Source organism: Adiantum capillus-veneris, chromosome 24 (genome assembly GCF_014529385.1).
Source record: "Adiantum capillus-veneris isolate H3 chromosome 24, ASM1452938v2, whole genome shotgun sequence".
Lineage (NCBI taxonomy): Eukaryota > Viridiplantae > Streptophyta > Polypodiopsida > Polypodiales > Pteridaceae > Adiantum > Adiantum capillus-veneris.
In genome coordinates this window covers 68,011,893-68,019,858 of record NC_140954.1, presented here as the reverse complement: position 1 = coordinate 68,019,858, position 7,966 = coordinate 68,011,893, and the positions used below count along the sequence as shown (strand labels likewise).

Sequence of the window (7,966 nt, the reverse complement as noted above, 5' to 3'; positions counted from 1 at the left end):
AGCAAGGCTAGATTAATCTATTTTTGTTAATAAATCAAAGATTAGGCCTATGTATACTTATAAACCCTCTCTTAATAAATTATTCTCTGTTGATTGTTGTAATTAAGCTCGGTAATGTTAAGCTAATTAATTATCCTATCATATTAGGACTGAAATTAGCCAAATTAACCATGAATTAATGGGAAATATATTTATTAATCTTAGATTAAGTTGAGGTAATTATCAGAGCTACATTAGATAGTCGTTACGCTAGAAAAATTATCCTATAATTTTTTGAGTAATTTTCTTAATTAATTAGACATAATTACACTGTTTTTTAGAGAAAATTAAAGAGGAAAATAATCAAATTGATGCAAAATGCTTTGAGCTATTTATCAGTGGTTGATTATATGTTAGAAAACTCGTGATAGTTAGGAGAAGCTCAGATAATTAATTTACCTAATTACTTTAGCAGAAATACTATGTTTTTAAGACAAATTAAATAGGTTAATTAGTAAAATGATTTCAAATGCTTTGAGTTATTTATCAGTAGTTAATTATGTGTTAGAAAACCCGTAAAAATTAGGAGAAGCTCAGATAATTAATTTACCTAATTACTTTAGCAAAAATACTCTATTTTTAAGACAAATTAAATAGGAGAAATTAGTAAATTGATTTCAAATGCTTTGAGTTATTTATCAGTGGTTAATTATATGTTAGAAAACCTGTGATAATTAGTAGAATCTCAGATAATCAATTTACCTAATTACTTTAGCAGAAATACTATGTTTTTAAGACAAATTAAATCGAAGAAATTAGTAAATTGAATTCAAATGCTTTGAGTTATTTATCAGTGGTTAATTATGTGTTAGAAAATCCGTGATAATTAGGAGAATCTCAGATAATTAATTTACCTTATTATTTTAGCAAAAATACTGTGTTTTTAAGACAAATTAAATAGGGGAAATTAGTAAATTGATTTCAAATGCTTTGAGTTATTTATCAGTGGTTAATTATATGTTAGGGAACCTGTGATAGTTAGAAGAAGCTCAGATAATTAATTTATCTAATTACTTTGGCAGAAATACTTTGCTTTAAGACAAATTAAATAGGGGAAATTAATAAAATGATTTTAAATGCTTTGAGTTATTTATCAGTGGTTAATTATATGTTAGGGAACCCATGATAATTAGAATAAACTCATATAATTAATTTATCTAATTACTTTAGAAAAATACTTTGTTTTTAGGGCCAATTAAAAAGGGAAAATTAGTAAATGGATTCAAATTGAATTGAGTTATTTATCAGAGGTTAATTACATGTTAGAGAACCCGTGATAATTGAAGCTCAGAATGTTAATTTATCGAATCATCCCGGTAAAATTACATTGTTTTTAGGAAAAAATAAAAGGGAGAATATAGTAAATTAATCCAAAAACCTTTGATATAAATATCGAAGGTAGAACACACCTTGAGAAATCCATGATAAATATCCCAATCTCAGATAAATAGTTTAGGTATTTATCTTCAATAAAAGTAATCGATTTTGCGTATAAAATAGACAAGGAAAATTAGTAAATGAATTTATCTAATTACCAAATAAATACTTGAGGTACAAAATTGCTATTGAAGGGTGGGAAAATTATCTCAGCATAAATGGATGGTATAATAAATTACTATCAGTAAAATTTTACCTAATTTAAACCATAAGTATAGGAGAAAAAGGTTATTAATCAAATTTATGAAAATTACTAAAGATAGAACATATTCAATTACAATTTAGGGAGAGTAACCCATTAGCGGATAGAAATTTATAATTTACTAAAGTTAAAGTGGTAGATAGACTAAGGAGAAACCTAGTTAAAGGACTTCCCAAATTAAATGGTGATTATGGGAAATTACTTATAGCATAAATAAGTTACGGGAGGAATATCTCATCAAATTGACTATTAACAATACCTACTTACTCCAAAAATTCTTATTTTTGGGTAAACAAGGAAAAAGAAGGTTATTCAATTAAACTTCTAATGGATTAAGTCTTTTTATAAGGCTGCCGACATGGCTCCAAAGAGAACCAAGGAAAATCCTCTTACTGAGGAAGAGGATGTTAGCAACAAGCGAAACAAAGCCACTAATGACCATGAGGCTGGGCCTAGCCATAGGCCAACAGAGGAGAGTCTACGGGCACTTGCCCCACAGCACATGGACGAGCAGTCCCATGTGGATTTCTATTTTGTTCACTTAAAATCTTTTAAGTTCATTTTTAAGTTAACATTGCATACGTAAGGTTAGGAAGGATAAACTGGTTGTAAATGGAAGGTAACTTCCACGAAACTAATGAGCAATGACTGTAACTAGGAAAGAAATGATTGGGTTATGATTGATTGACCTAGGAAAGAAATGTTTGACCATCCTTAAGACAGCTTGTCTCAAGACACCTCTGATTCCTTGGAAAAATTTTACTCCAGGTAATGAGTAATGATGGAGATACCATCATGGAAGAGTCGGTTCCCTCAGCACGCGTGGAGTCTTTAACCCGTGCTTGTTTATGTTTGTGGATAGTACTTTCAAGTTTATCCTAGACGAACCGCCTATAAGTTGTATGGACAATTGGTTTTGGCATATGGGTGCCTGGACTTTGGGTGATGGTTTTTTTCACCCCGGTTTTTATAAATAAGGAATGGGTGCCATTTTTCACCCCTGTACATGTGGTCTTGAAACAAGCCAGTACTGGTCAAAAATACTTCAGAATGACAGTATCTTGTCTTAAGTCTAAAGATGTTTGTTTGCTGAAAGAATGTTTTCAATACTGTTTTTCAAAGGTTGTCTTAATGAAATGCAGTGTGAAAGCTAAAAAGGAATCATTGTTTTAATTGTGGAAAGAATGTGGTAGTAATTAAACAGCACAAAAATCATGTGTGAGTGCGGGGTGGTAAGTGGGGATTGACTAAGGTTGTCAATCATGGACGGGTGGACCTGATTAGTCAGGTAACTATCCATTCTTGCGCACTAAAACATTTAGAAACTTCTTCACTTGGAAGAGGAATCCACCAACGGCTGTGCCCTCACATATGTTAGAGGGAAAAAAGCATTGGCTAAGGAAACCTTAATCTGAAGGATGAAGATATAGGGCCGGAAATATTTTTTTATGGTCCCCTTTCCACTGCGAGACAGGCCTAGGTCTCTTCTAGGGCTATAAACCTAAACCATTGTCAATGGTAAGGGTGAATTCCCTGGAATTTTTCTTGTTTAAGAACTCTGACTTTAGTAGGCCTAGAGACCTGTCAATGGTACCATCCCGTTTTTGGTGTCAGCGGGAGTGGGGATCTTACAATGTGTGTGTGTGTGTGTGTGTGTGTGTGTGAGAGAGAGAGAGAGAGAGAGAGAGAGAATCCTATCTAGTGCAACTTCGAATGCACTCCTTGATCGATTGGTGGTTAGGAAGAGGACTCCAGCATAGTATTCCAACAAACGCAAGAAGACTCAAGTGAGGAGATTGCACTTCTCATCCACATTGAATGCTCGACGCTCCAAGTACCTAGCAGGCTCGTCGAGGAAGACGATAGCACGCCATTGTAAAGCTGCGTTAAAAACTTGGTTGTTTTTCCCAGCTCCCCAACCTCCTCCGGTGATGAAGAGTGCCAAGCAAAAAGATATGTTAAAGGCACTTACCTATTGGAAGAGAGTGGAAGGGGTAGAGGTGTAGATGTTGTGGCTCAGAAGGGTGAGGGATGTGTGGTGCTATGTTACGGGCCACCTGGCATAGGCAAGACCTTGACAGAGAAAACGCTCTCAGAGACGTTGCATAGGCCATTGTGGGTCGTTAGTGCCTTTGAGTTGAGAGCTGCTCATATGCTTGATCCTTGAAGGTTATCTCTCGGAGACTCTCCACATTGAAGCATCCCCACCTCTTCAGGCTGAAAGAGAACCCATATACCACTGTCGGTGCCTGACGAAGCTCCTCTTCAGTAAGCTGCCTTTCATTCTCTGATTTTGCTTCTTCTGTTTCCTTTTCCCCAATGCCGCTCAGCAGCTCGAACAACGGCTGTGCATTACCCAGTGGCCAATCTATGTTTGCCTTGGCCAAAAGCTCAGCAGATCCACCATCACTCGTCCGTTGACATTCACCCGATGTAACTGAAAGCATTCGTTGGAATTTCTTCCGTAGTAGCCCAGGCAGTCATGAAAATGTATGAACAGGAAAAGCTCCTTTACTACATAATTGTAAAAGAGTTGTACACGCTGCTCTAGGCAGTCCGCCATGTTTTTCCTTTGTTGGCTTGGAAAGAAAGACCATGGATAGACATGCAAAGATGTGAACGGCGCCTCACCAATCTTGTAGGTCATGGTGCGGTGGCGATAGCTTTCGTCGTCGAAGTCCATGAACCCATTTTCATATGGTGCCCAATTTTCATGGTCATACTTTCCCTTCTCACTTATCACAGCATGGCATGCCTGACCAGAGATGTTGCGGAGACGGCAAACTTCAACGCTCGGAGCAAGGAAGGCCCAAAGCATGTTGTATGAGACACAACCCTCCCGCTTTACCCATTCGAATTTGGCAGATACATCTTTGAAATATTCATCAAGAAACTGTAGCAGGTGGTGAAGGTGTAGGCGAGAGAAGGTTCGCTCCTCCTCACCATCACAAACACCATTGGCAACACCACTTCCATCATGCTCAGCATTACCATCACCGTCAGCAGCCGCATTGCCCCAAAATCGAGAAAAATAGTGCAAAAACAACCTATTTTCTAACTTTTGGTTTGGCAAATTCTGGTTCAGGGCAAGGGGAAAGGGCAAAATTCCATCCCAAAACAGAGAAAAATAGTGCAAAACCTCAAAAAATAACCAGTTTTTAATAAACTTTTGGCGGAGCAATAAAAAATGCCAGTTGGGGGCAAGGGGAAGAGGCAAAATTCCACCATGTTTTCCCTCTCTTGGCTTGGAAGGAAAGACCATGGAAAGACATGCAAAGATGTGAACGGCACCTCACCAATCTTGTAGGTCATGGTGCAGTGGTTGTAGCTTTCGCCATCAAAGTCCATGATCTTGAGCTTGATCTTTAACCCATTTTCATATGGTGACCAGATTTTATGGTCATACTTTCCCTTCTCACTTATCACAGCATGGCATGCCTGACCTGAGATGTTGCAAAGATGACAAACTTCAACGCCCAGAGCAAGGAATGCCCAAAGCATGTTGTATGAGACACGGCCCTTCTGCTTTACCCATTCGAATTTGGCAAATACATCTGTGAAATGTTCGTCAAGAAATCATAGCAAGTGGTGAAGGTGTAGGCGAGAGAAGGTTTGCTCGTCCTCACCATCACTAACACCATTGGCAACACCACTTCCATCATCCTCAACATTACCATTACCATCAGCAGCCGCATTGGGCCAAAATTGAGAAAAATAGTTCAAAAACTACCTATTTTCTAAACTTTTGGCTTGGCAATAAAAAATGCCAATTGAGGCCAAGGGGAAAAGGTGAAATTCTGTCCCAAACCAGAGAAAAATTGTGCAAAACCTGGAAAATAACCAGTTTTTTTATAAACTTTCAAAAAAAAATGCCAGTAGAGAACAAGGGGAAAAGACGAAATTCTGCCCCAAAATAGAGAAAACAGTGCAAAACCTGGAAAAATAACCAGTTTTTTATAAACTTTCAATTAAAAATGTTAGTTGAGGGCAAGGGCAAAAGGAAAAATTCCACCCCAAAACAAAGAAAAATAGCGCAAAACCTGGAAAAATAACCATTTTTCTATAAACTTTCGGCATACCAATAAAAAACGCCAGTTGGGGGCATGGGGAAAAGGCGAAATTCCGCCCAAAAATTGAGAAAATTTGTGAAGCTTGGCAATACGTATTTCTCTTCTTCTGTTTCCTTTTCCACAAGGCCTTTCAGCAACTCAAACGAGGGTTGTGCATTACCCATCTGTGTTTGCCTTGGCCAAGCTGAGTAGATCCACCATCACTCGTCCGTCGGCCCGATGTAACTGAAAGCATTCGTTGGAATTTCTTTCGTAGTACCCCAGGAGCCATGAAAATGCATGAACAGGAAAGGCTCCTTTACTGCATAATTGTAAAAGAGTTGTACACGCTGCTCTAGCTGGTTCGCCATGTTTTTCCTCTCTTGGCTTGAACAGAAAGACCATGGATAGACATGCAAAGATGTGAACGGCACCTCACCAATCTTGTAGGTCATGGTGCGGTGGCAGTAGTTTTCGCCATCGAAGTCCATGACCTTGAGCTTGATTTTAAACCCATTTTCATATGGTGCCCAACTTTCATGGTCATACTTTCCCTTCTCACTTATCACAGCATGGCATGTCTGACCAAAGATGTTGCAGAGACGGCAAACTTCAACGCTCGGAGCAAGGAAGGCCCAAAGCATGTTGTATGAGACACGACCCTCCCGCTTTACCCATTCGAATTTGGCAGATACATCTTTGAAATATTCGTCAAGAAACCGTAGCAGGTGGTGAAGGTGTAGGCGAGAGAAGGTTTGCTCCTCCTCACCATCACAAACACCATTACTTCCATCATGCTCAGCATTACCATCACCGTCAACAGCCGCATTGCCCCAAAATCAAGGAAAATAGTGCAAAAACAACCTATTTTCTAAACTTTTGTCTTGGCAATAAAAAATTATGGTTGAGGGCAAGCGGAAAAGGCAAAATTATGCCCCAAAACAAAGAAAAATAGTGCAAAACCTGGAAAAATAACCAGTTTTTTATAAACTTTTGGCATATTAAAAAAAAACACATGTTGTGGGGGCAAGGGGAAAAGGCAAAATTCCACCATGTTTTCCCTCTCTTGGCTTGGAAGGAAAGACCATGGACAGACATGCAAAGATGTGAACGGCACCTCACCAATCTTGTAGGTCATGGTGCAGTGGTGGTAGCTTTTGCCATTGAAGTCCATGATCTTGAGCTTGATCTTAAACCCATTTTCATATGGTGCCTATATTTTATGGTCATACTTTCCCTTCTCACTTACCACAGCATGGCAAGCCTGACCAGAGATGTTGCAGAGATGACAAACCTCAACGCCAGGAGCAAGGAATGCCCAAAGCATGTTGTACGAGACACGGCCCTCCCGCTTTACACATTCAAATTTGGAAGATACATCTTTGAAATGTTCGTCAAGAAATTGTAGCAGGTGGTGAAGGTGTAGGCGAGAGAAGGTTTGCTCGTCCTCACCATCACTAACACTATTTACAACACCACTTCCATCATCCTCATCATTACCATTACCATCAGCAGCCGCATTGGGTCAAAATCGAGAAAAATAGTGCAAAAACAACCTATTTTTTAAACTTTCGGCTTGGCAATAAAAAATGCCGATTGAGGGCAAGGGGAAAAGGCGAAATTCCGCCCCAAAACAGAGAAAAATAGTGCAAACCCTGGAAATTAACTAGTTTTTTATAAACTTTCAATAAAAAATGCCGGTAGAGAGCAAGGGGAAAAGACGAAATTCCGCCCCAAAACAGAAAAAACAATGCAAAACCTGGAAAAATAACCAGTTTTGTATAAACTTTCAATAAAAAATGTCAGTTGAGGGCAAGGGGAAAAGGAAAAATTCCGCCCCAAAACAGAGAAAAATAGTGCAAAACCTGGAAAAATAGCCAGTTTGCTATAAACTTCAGCCTGGCAATCAAAAACACCAGTTGGGGGCAAGGGGAAAAGGCAAAATTCCGCCCCAAAATCGAGAAAATTAGTGCAAGCTTGGCAATAAGTTGAGGGCAAGGGGAAAAGGTGAAATTCCACCCCAACATCAAGAAACACAGCATAGTCTGCTATGCTCAAGTTGTATGGGTGTGACATCATTGTCAAAGTAGATGGGTTCACTTGGCAAGGACGAGCATGCCTTGGAGAAGCCTCTTTAGTCAGGCAGGGACTATCAGCATTCAAGAAGACCACGTGGGCAAGCATGGCCTCACTTCGAACTGCCCCCTCGTGCGGCCGTCATCATTCCGACCCCAACCAT

The 7,966-nt window shown here is 39.0% G+C and overlaps 2 pseudogenes; both read right to left on the bottom strand.

Annotated features, from left to right (window-relative positions):
* Window positions 1–3,801: 3,801 nt before the first annotated feature.
* Window positions 3,802–5,912, bottom strand: LOC147426534 (uncharacterized; annotated as a pseudogene).
* Window positions 5,913–5,948: 36 nt separating this feature from the next.
* LOC147426533 (uncharacterized) lies at window positions 5,949–7,054 on the bottom strand (annotated as a pseudogene).
* Window positions 7,055–7,966: the final 912 nt, after the last annotated feature.